Source organism: Staurois parvus, unplaced genomic scaffold (genome assembly GCF_062004578.1).
Source record: "Staurois parvus isolate SC_StPar_1 unplaced genomic scaffold, SC_StPar_1.0 ptg000136l, whole genome shotgun sequence".
Taxonomy (NCBI): domain Eukaryota; kingdom Metazoa; phylum Chordata; class Amphibia; order Anura; family Ranidae; genus Staurois; species Staurois parvus.
In genome coordinates this window covers 5,750,583-5,761,584 of record NW_028317932.1, presented here as the reverse complement: position 1 = coordinate 5,761,584, position 11,002 = coordinate 5,750,583, and the positions used below count along the sequence as shown (strand labels likewise).

Sequence of the window (11,002 nt, the reverse complement as noted above, 5' to 3'; positions counted from 1 at the left end):
TTAAAGCTGAGAGATAAAAAGATCAAACTTGGGGGGGGGTTAAGTTAAAGTGTATAGTAACCCCAACTGGTCAACTACAGCACTGTAAAGCATAAACAATTGCTGTGCTTATTCACAGACTATTGATTTCTCTCTTTTTGTTTTCTTTTGCATCTATGTTCTGCTTAGTTTTTCCAGCCTTTCCCGGCCACTTCCTGTCTGCATGCACTTGTTCCACTGTTATCTGCACTTTATACCCTGGTCCAGCTTTCCAATAGTAAAGACAATGGCCCATGCCTTTGCAATATGTTTCAGCACAGCTGCTTGTAGTCTGAACCAGAGGCTCATGGTTGAAAGAGTGGCACAACTCTGAGTGGCACATCTGAGTGGCACAACTCAGAGTGGCACAACTAGAAGACAGTTGTCATCCCATAATAGGAAGTGGCTGGCCAAGAACATTCATGGCAAGATCACAAGGTTGCAGAATAAAAATTAAAAACAATTTTGAAAATTCTGTTAAATTTTTATGGGATTTTAGTGAATAGGTTTAGATCTATTAGAAATTTTAGGATAGAGATGAGAAAAGTTTTAAGGGCCTAGTTTACACTTGTGGTTGGGGGGCCATAAAATCTCACAGCTGAGCCACATTTTTGCAGCCCCTCAACTGCTCCCCCTTTAGCTGCAGAGGCAGCGGCTGAGGATGTACACATGCTGCGGCAGGAACATAGTCCCTGTTGCACTAGGCGGGTGGTATTGAATGGGGCCAACAACCCAACAACTGAGCACAATGCACATAGTTGTGCTGTGGTAGTTCAGAATTTAAGGAGTTAAAACAGGCAGTGAGGAGGTGATAGAACGCCTCTTCACAACCTGTCAAATGCTCTCCAAAGAGTGGTCTGAGTGTGATCACTCTTCAGAGACAATGCAGGTGTAAATGAGCCCTAAGTGTTAGAGTCACCTAAAGCAGTCATCTCAAAACTGTGGCCCTGGGGCCGGATGTGGCCCTATATTTGCCTTTATCTGGCCCTTGAGGCATTACTCCTGCCAGGAGTAATGTTGTCTTTCCATTGACAACAGAAATGGGGCACTATTCTCCCACTGATACCAACTATTTCTCTCCCTATTATCAAAGATAAGGCATTGCTATCTCCCACTGAGCACAGTCCGACCCCCCCAAATTCTGAAGGAAAGACTTCTGAACTAAAGCATTGGATACAGATTAGGAATCAGGGCAACTAGGGGAACTTTTTATTTTTAAATAAAACCAATGTACTATTAATTTCAAAGACCCTTTGCTTTCATGCTTCCTAGATGTAATGTGGTGTATGTGATTTTATTAATGTATTATATCTTATCCTGTCCAAACAGGCTATATTTACAACTTCAGGAAATCACATAATGTCTAGCAAGACTCTCTTTATGTATTCTGACAGTTGACAAATAAAAAACATGAAAGTGTTTGTAATCATCTGTCCCAGGAGTTCCAGGAGGAAGTCTGCTCCCTGATCTGGAATGATAGGGCTTAGAACTTTCCGATGTACTTATCACACATATATCCTGTTTATAAAGTTTCTGTAATAGAATTTCTCCAGCGGAGGAATAGGAAGGGATAACAGCACATTTTATTGACTTATATTACCAATACTGGGGAATCGTATTTCCAAGACTAGTCTTAACATGAAGAAAAGGTGAGAAAGTCATGCTTGCTACACACATAATGCTGTTGATCTTTTTCCTAGTACTGATTTACCATACGTTGTTGTACATTGTGTTGCTGTGTGAAGGTGGCCATCTTGGTAGAAGCAGGGTTTTCCTTCCGCATTTTAGAGCTGCCCCACTGATGACTGGTGGTCTGATGACCGCTGGAAGAATAATCGAGCAGCAACAGGAAAGGTTCAGGTAGCACAGATCCACAGAATGAATGAAGCAGAAGCAGTGAAATGCTTGTCTGCAGGTCCTCAGGTACAGCTTTATCTCCAGCAAGGAGAACAGTGAGTGGCACAAACGTGATATTACCAAATCTCATGCTATACCTGGTGAGACTTGCAGTTAGAGGAAGAAGTGCCCTAGATAAACTTACACTGCAAATTTACAGCTATGAGGCTCTGCGCACAGGGAGTGCACTGCTTTTTTTTTCAGAGATAATTCAAGACAGAAGGTAAATGTTTCAGGGTATGGTAATGGAGAAGTGGGCCCTTTTAGGTTAGTAAAGCCTGGCTGCATCGTTTAGCTTCCTAGCCCTTGGGTGTCACTCTTATTAAGATATATACAGTGGTGCACTTAGGTTTTGTGCTGCCTTAGGCAACACAAAAATCGTTTGCCCCCACAGACACCAACCAACAAACCCCCCCCTACAAGAAAGCCTGACATTGACCAACAACACCCCTACCCCCCACCCAAGAGTGCCTTCCACTATCCTCCCTTCCCCCTCCCAGGCAATATAGAGGCACTCATCTTCACGACTCTGGACATCCACACTAACGAGAGTCAGGCTCTACATACACCATCAAGCAGCCCGCAGCCTCTCCCGGATCCCACCTGGTTCCCATGGTGCGTGTGTCCCTTTTTTCATCCCTTCTTCTGGGGGGAGGTGCTGCCCCTCTGAAAGATGCCACCCTAGGCAACTGCCTTGTGGTATATACACTCCTGGGTATATACTGTAAGTAAGCAGGGGAGGAGTGCAGTGAGTTTGAAAAATCGCTTGTGTATTCTAAAGAGCTTTGCCTTTCTTCTTCTCTGCTGTGCTTTTTCAGTATAAGTCAACGTAGCATCGGGTCACCTTGCTTTAACCCCCCTAGGACTAAGGCTACTCCGATTGGTGGTAAGATTATTACTATCCCTCATTGTGAGAAATGCCAGGACATTGACACACCAGTGATGTGAGTGCACCGTCTCTCTCTAGTTCCTTCACAACACATTTTGCAACTTGTTCACTTAGCTTGTGTCACCATCAATTTGTATAACTGTTAATCTGTTATTGATCAACAGTAAAGTTGGCACCCGTTTCTGAGGAGTCTACTGTGGGCTCCATTTATTCTTGAAAAAAACAAAGAAAAAGAAAATAGGTTACACACCTAAAAGGCTAACCTCAAAAAATTCCTGAAAAGCATACAAAGCGAAAATACATTGCATCGGGGACCTAGTTACTACTCCCAACCATAAGGACAAAGGGGTAGAAGTAGATCTAGGAGTAGATTTAGTAGACAAAGTGAAGATAGAGGTGGTTCTGGTCCAGTTAAAAATAAAAACAAATCAGTCTCTTTTTTAGGGACACCCCAGAAGGGGTGAACAGAGAGGAACAGGAAGCAATAAGAGGAGAAAGCGAAAAAGATATAGAAAAAAGGCAGAATTTTGGAAGGGAGGGATCAGAATCAATCCAAGATGCCAATCTATACTTCCCAAGATACCAAAAGGAACACTCGGAATCGGAAAAAAGAAACTTAAATGTCATCAATTTGACTTATTTCCCACTAAGGCCTGATCATATACATATACTCAGTAAAGGCCATGGTTTTTCGCCATATCATAGGGGAAACAAATTTGAGATGGCAACCCGTGCTTCTCTGGGCCAAGCAGCTCCTGTTCCTACCTTCAGGAGTGTTCTATACTTAGCCACAAGGGGAGCCCTCTCAGCACTCTGGCTTCTGACCAGGTATGTGACAATTCTGTGGCAGTGGATGATTACTGTCGGGCTGCATAGACTAAAGTATGGACTGTATGGGATGCATAGACTACATGGAGATAAATTCAGACTTTAATAATATAAGAGTTCTAATAATTCTTATTTATTTATTTATTTCAGGTACTTGTATAGCGCCGTCAATTTACGCAGCACTTTACATATATATTGCACATTCACATCAGTCCCTAACCCTCAAGGGGTGTACAATTTAAGGTCCTTAACTTACATTGATACATACACATACTAAGGCCAATTTAGACAGGAGCCAATTAACCTACCAGCATGTCTTTGGAGTTCTTGTAGATAAACCCCCATAAGAAGATGAATGAAAACATCAGCAGATGGGCCATCTACTTGAATAACTCCACGTTTTACAGCATCGTGTTTTCTAAAAGTGGAATGCACTACACATATTATTATTATATTATTATTATACAGTATTTATAAAGCGCCAATAGTTCGCTCAGCGCTGTACATTACAAAGGGGGACAGAACATGTGACAGTACAATAACAATACAATGTAAAACATGAGGGGATTGAGGGCCCTGCTCTGTCGAGCTTACAATCTAGGAGACACATATAGTACAATTAAAATTTTCTGGTTTATTGTAAAAACAAGAACAAAACTTACAAGGATATTTGTAAAAACTTGCCAAACAAAAGGAAACCGTGTTCTCACAGTCCCACCATTGGATGTAGAATGTGATGATGTCTGGAGATGTCTCTAATTTCAACTCATGTTTTGTGCTGGGTTTCAGGTTAAGCAGTAAGCCGATGGCACAAGTAGGAAATTAAATAAAATATAGTGCTGTTGCGCTTAGGAATAGATATTCTTGCAACTTTTATAAGTATACGCTGCGGTCCTAATTTGTGAACCAATAACACAAAAACAAACAAAATACCATGTGGACCGTGCATAAATTAAGTGCATTAAATTTGACAATACATGAGTAATATTGCTTCACATATGTAAAGTGAATAATTGTAACATTCAGTCCCAATTCGGAAAAATAAAGTGCCCGGGTGTTGAATGCTAATTGGTGAACTTCGTACAAAAAATGACAGGTGCTCCTCTGTGCTCAATCAACGCCCCACATGGATGTGCACTCACCATTGCTGTGGACCACCTATCTCTAGGTTGGTCTTAAGCACCTAGTTAGGGACTAGCCCATTGCGTGATGGCAACAGTGGCACCAATATTCGTTCCTGGGAATCATGGCGATCTGGCCGATAGTGACCAATAGAAAGCTGACCAGCGTGGATATAAATGACAGTGTAGTTTCAAAAGAGCCTTTTTAAACTTTCTCCTCTCCTCCCAGGCAGTAAACCAAGTTTCAGCATGTGAACAGAAACAAAAGCAAACATCCCATAGTGTAAAATCATAAAAACTTTAATGATAGGGAGAAATTATAAGAATAAAACTCACAAGCAAAGTACCCATAACCTGGCACTCAGTGTATTCAGCCTTGCTGACTGTGAATAGGAACCAAGATGGCCGCAGTGTTCCAAAGGGTGGAAATTATGTCAGAAGTTGTGTCATCAAGACCAGTTTCGATCAATGGATCGTCATCAGGAAGTACCAATTCATCAGTGCCAATCTGCTCTGTGACAGCTGCCGGTTATCGGCAGTACTTTCCTCACACTGTGACAGCGTGAGGAAAGTGCTACTGATAACCGGCAACTGTATTTACTCCGTGATCTGCTGTGTCATTGGACAGCGCTGATCACGTGGTAAAAGACCACTGTGATTGGCCTTTAACTCATCACGTGATGAGCTGTGTCCGTAGAACACAGTGATCACAGAGATCGCCACGTGCGCGCTGCTGGGGGCGCGTTCTGGGAGGACGTCATATGGCGTCCTCCCAGAACTGGATAACCACGCTGTAGCCGTCATTCAGGTATAGCGCGGTTACCTAGTAATTAAAGTTTTACTAAACCCAATACAGTAAAGTCAGTCTGTACAGTAAAGCATGCTTGTTATACTCACTGTGGAAAATAAGGACTTAATACTCCACATTGTGTAAAAAGGCTGTTTGATCCAGTGTTCTCTGATCCTCCCCTTCTTCTACTGTCCTCAATCCATCTGCAGATAGTAAAGAGCTCTTGGAGTCACTCTGCACATGCTCAGTGTGGTGTGTATTGATAGTCTTTTTTCTTTGGGTGAGTGCATGTGATCAGCACAAGGTCAATCAGCACTGCCCAGAGGGTCAGGGGTCATGCAGCCTCATAGGACAGTCAGAGCAGAATGAAAACTCCTACAAGCTTTAACCAGTGCTCAGTTGGACACTGATAGAAGTCAGAAAACTGTTATATACTTCTGATGAGAAAGGTATTTACAGTTTGCTAAAATAGTTGCATTTCCATGTTCTGTGGGAGACCAGATATAGTGAATGCATGGTCCTGGGTTTAGTAACAGTTTAAGCTTCACTTTGCAAAGAATACCCAATTATATGCAAGGAAAAAATAAATTTTTTGCTTGCATATGATTGGATGATGGAAGTCAGCAGAGCTTCTGCTCATTTACTACTAAGCTCTGGAGTAACTGCAGTTGCAAAGTACACATTCTATTTGCCTCTAGTAAATCAATCCCATTGTGTCCTGCTCTTGGTGGCTCAGTCCCCGCTAGCAGTATTAGCAATGGGCAATAGCCCTCTCGCCAGTCCCTGGGATGCTATGGTGATCTCTTGCTGTAGAAGGGGGGGTACCCTTTGTCTCTCCACAGAATGCCTCTGATGATCAGTGATGGGAAGCCCTGGGTGGGAGACAAATCTGGGTGAGAGGAAGCTCTGGTTCTCCCCATGGTAATGGTGTAGATGTGATCATTGCTGTCTGTGTTGCACTGCCCTGGGTATGTCTCTTCCCAGGTCTCTGCTAGTATGGCCTCTCAGCGGTCTGATCAGTGTGACACAGTTGTGCTCTTCTTGGTTCCCACAGCTCCAAGAGGAAGAGGCTTCCTGGGCACTTTGATAAAACACATCTCACCACTTCCCTTCCTGCTCAGTGTTCTGCACAGAAGTCTATGGGTTTGCTTAGCTTTAGCTCTCCCCCTGCTGACGGGAGAAGAATAGTGCAGCATAACATTAGTATCTCAGTGGAGGGAGTGAAAAAGAAGCAGTGACTCCTCCATATTGCTGTAGCCCGGCTACATATAGTTCACAATGTAACTACACATATAAAACAAACAACTAATAGAGGATGGTATAGACAGCACGAACAAGTAAACATGTGAACATGCTACTTTCATGTTACACATATACAAAAGCACAAGAAAATGGAATAAGCCAGGAGATACAGGTATACCCACCACTAGACAGGAAGAACATAGGTGAAGAGACCACTCACTGACAAGAGAGGTATGGCCATAAATACCTATTCAAAGCATCAGTGTTCCAGGGCAATAAAAGCCTAAAAGAGCTACTACCCATTCCTTGCCCAACCAATACTGGAAATAATAGACTGGAAAGCAATGCTATCCTTTTCTCTTCGCTTTCTCTTCTTCTTTTCTCTCTTGTTCAGAAGCATGTCATACCAAGTATAAGATCAGTATTTGTGTACAAAATCTGCCTATAACTTGGCAAATAGCATTTTTAAAATTCTTTATTTATTTAGGACTCATCTCATGCAGAGACAAGGGCACAGGTAGCCAGGTAAGCACGTTTTCTAAGCATTTAGAGGTATATTCTGTGAAAAAAAGGAAACAATATCTGATATTTTACTGAGCAATAAATGTCATTAAAAATAGAATTGGTCCCAGTTCTCTGTTTTGTAGGTTGGAACTGGATGAGTCTGAGTGAGTCTGTGACATTGTATAGGCACAATCCATACATAGATGTCCATAGTTATAGTTGTGTAATAATCAGTGGTGTATTCTCTTCTTGTGCTGCCCTAGGCCCCCTCCCCAGTTGTCACCACCCTCCGCCACAGCTAACCGCCACAGCACCCCCTCCCTGGCCGCCAGGAGGGGGGTCATTGGGCCCCTGGTGGTACCATGATAACTGTGGGAAGCTGGCTGTGATAGTCCTGCAGTCTCCTGGGACCTGTGTTGTGTGCCAAGAGGCTGCGGCCGGGAGGGGTGAATCTGGTAAAAATCAGGTACCAGCTCTTAACACCCCCTGCAATAAGAAAAAGTGTCCAAAATTTGAAGAGGAGGAAGCGGAGGAGGCTGAAAAGCAGAAATTCTCTTTAGGGGTGAAGTTCCACTTTAGCATTAGTTAGGCTTTACCAGAACAGGCCCTGACTGGCCATATGGAACATTGGGCATTTGCCCAGTGGGCTGGGGCTGCCTGGATAGGAGAGGCAGTTGGGCGGCACATTGAGGAACCGGACCGTGCATTTCACTCCTGCTGCCACTGAATGCCCCCTTCTCCTCCTCTCCCTCCTGCAGGCATTCAGTGGTGGCAGTAGAGAAATGCATGGATCGGTTCCTGTATGTGACACCCAGCCTCCTCTCCTATCCATTGCCTGCTGCCCTGGGTTCCTGTATACTCCCCTGGCAAGTGGCACCCCCTCATTTTTCTTTCTTTCTCTCCTTCTTTCTTTTGTTTCTTTCTTTCTTTTTTCTCTCCTTCTTTATCTTTCTTTCTTTTTCTTTCTCTTATCTCCTTTTCTTTTCTTTCTCTTTCTTTCTTATCTCATTCTCTTTCTTTCTCTCTCTCTTTCTCACTCTCTCTTACTCTGTCTCCAATTTTCTTTTTCTTTCTTATCTCCTTTTCTTTCTTTCTTTCTTCCTTCCTTTCTTTCTTTCTTTCTTTCTTTCTTTCTTTCTTTCTTTCTTTCTTTCTTTCTTTCTTTCTTTCTTTCTCTCCTTCTCTTTCTTTCTCTCCTTCTCTTTCTTTCTCTCTCTCTTTCTCATTCTCTCTCACTCTGTCTCCAATTTTTTCCTGGCTTGCTTGCTTTCTTTCGCAATAGACGAGTAAATTACTTTAGAAGCAGTATACAAGATTTCCACTAGAGGGCGCCGATTCCCCGTGGTTGATGTCCCAGGCTTGTCTATGGCAGTTCTGCTGCTCCTTCCGCCCCGCGTTGTTATGGTAACCAGATGGACGCGCTAGAGGACTGCTGTTCATGTTGTGTTGCTGTGTGCAGAGCCCTTCATATGAGGTGAGTGGAGTCCCCGGGACATCAGGAAACCTTCGTGTGATAGGAATGTATCTTCAGGGTGCTCTCATGTCTGTGTATATGTGTGCTGTGTATAGCGCCTTCACACCATGTGTGGTGTTCTGTGTAGGGGCTCGTGCGAGGTGTAGGGGCTCGTGCGCGGTGTTGGGGCTCGTGCGCAGTGTTGTACGCCCCGGACGCACAAGTACGTGAAAGTGAACACAACTAGTGTCATAAACCTGCACAGCTCTGTATGCCGGGTGTGGAAATACGCCTACAACTTACACTGAGAGCTGGTTCACAGCAGATGCAGCCCAGTGCAGTTTTTTTTCTGCATCAACAATGTATGCACAGTGTTTTCCATGTATTCCAATGACCCTAGTTCACACTAGTGCAGTCAGTTCCAGTCAGTTTCTGGTGCAGAAAAGTAGAACATGCTGCATTATTTCTGCACAGAACCATACTGGAACATAGCAAACTGCATCAAACCTGCACCAGGACTGCGTGTGGTGTGAACTGTAAGCAAAAACGTATCTAGAATGCATCCAGAGTGCGTTTTTGTGGCGTGAACTGGCCCTGATTACTAAAAAGCGCTTATGTGCATGAGCCTTTATGCCCAGTTCACACTGTCACGCCACATGTGATCCGTACATGAATAGCTCCACATTCCTGTGCAAACCCCATGCAATTCTGTGCAGTGCGATTTGAGCCCATCATTTTGTATGGCTCAGATCACACCACTTCTGCACGCAGAAAGTGCAGGCACCTTCTTTTTTTTGGCTGCAGTGGCATGGCTGTTCATACCCATGCAATCCGATTCAGGCAAACGCACTGCATTCTGCAACCTGCTTTTGGGATGTCGTTAACTTTTAATTGCCATCCCCTGCAAATCGCATGAACACAGTATGATTGCTATGCAGTGTGATGCAATGTGGGAAATGCAGCGATTCCTGTGCATTTCCCGCATCAGTGGCTTAAAGTCTAAGTTCAGTCCGCCTCACAAGGTGGCTGCCAGAACCCCCCCTTCCCCCTGCAGTGCCACCATTATGACAGATGTACAGATGCACTGTAGGCTTATAGTCCTGGCAGAACCCATCAGAAAATCTGCGTCCCGCAGGAAATATTATTCGCACATGTGCAAAGTCAGGGAAGGTTTCAGACTCCCCTGGTTGCAGCCTTTGCATGTGTGTGGGAAACCCTACATGTGTGAAGATGACCAAGGAAACCAGTGCATGCGCAGATGTGTTCCTGGCCTCTCTCTGGGGCAGGGACCTGAGGCACATCTGTGCATATGCAGGTGGCAGGGAGAACATCATACCTAGGCAAAAAACATGGAAGGGAAGTTTTGCAGCATAAAGTATGTTGTAACAAAAAAAAGACCACTTCAGCTCCGGAAGGTTTTACCCCCTTCATGACTAGGACATGTTTTGCTATGCTGCACCGTGCTGGTAATTGCGCGGTCATGCAGTGCTGTACCCAAACATAATTTATATAATTTTTTTTCACACAAATAGAGATTTCTTTTGGTGGTATTTGATCACCACTGGGTTTTTTATTTTTCACAATATAAATGAAAAAAGACTGAAAATTAAAAAAAAACCAAAACAATATTTTATAACAATAATTATAGTTGCCTGTATTTCAGTTTTAATTTCTTAACGCCCAGATAACACATATGTTTGGCAGCAGAGGGTGAGCTTTAACACCCATATGCCATACATTTGTGTCCGTGGAAGCAGATCTTTCTGTGCTGAGATTGCACTCACTGCACTCTCCCAGCACTGAGACTGAGCTGCAAGGGCTCATTCAAACCACAAGGGACTTTTTCTACATGCGTTCTGCAAGAGCACAACAAAATCAATTGTTCTCTATGGCATATGTTCACACCACGATACTAGTATCACATGCAGATGTTTTCTTTACAGGAATCTGCAACATGTTTAAAACACATTGAAGCATGCATGAAAACTGTTGTAAACTAACTTCTCTGTAAGTGAAATTTGGGCGTCAGTTTCCATCAGTTTTTTTGCATGTGCAGTGCCTTGAAAAAGTATTCATACCCCTTGAAATTTCACACATTTTGTCATGTTACAACCAAAAACATAAATGTATTTTATTGGGATTTGTGATAGATCAACACAAAGTGACACAAAATTGTGAAGTGGATGGAAAATGATAAATGGTTTTCAAAATTTTTTACAAATAAATATTTGAGAAGTGTGGCGTGTATTTGTATTCAGCCC

The 11,002-nt window shown here is 43.3% G+C and overlaps 1 protein-coding gene across 1 annotated transcript in view; it reads left to right on the top strand.

The window, feature by feature from the left end:
• Positions 1 to 8,690: 8,690 nt before the first annotated feature.
• DLEC1 (DLEC1 cilia and flagella associated protein) overlaps positions 8,691 to 11,002 on the top strand; it is an 88,964-nt gene continuing 86,652 nt past the window's right edge. The window contains exon 1 of the mRNA XM_089673147.1: positions 8,691 to 8,762. The gene's annotated coding sequence lies outside the window, so the exon portion shown is untranslated. The remainder of the gene's footprint in view (positions 8,763 to 11,002) is intronic.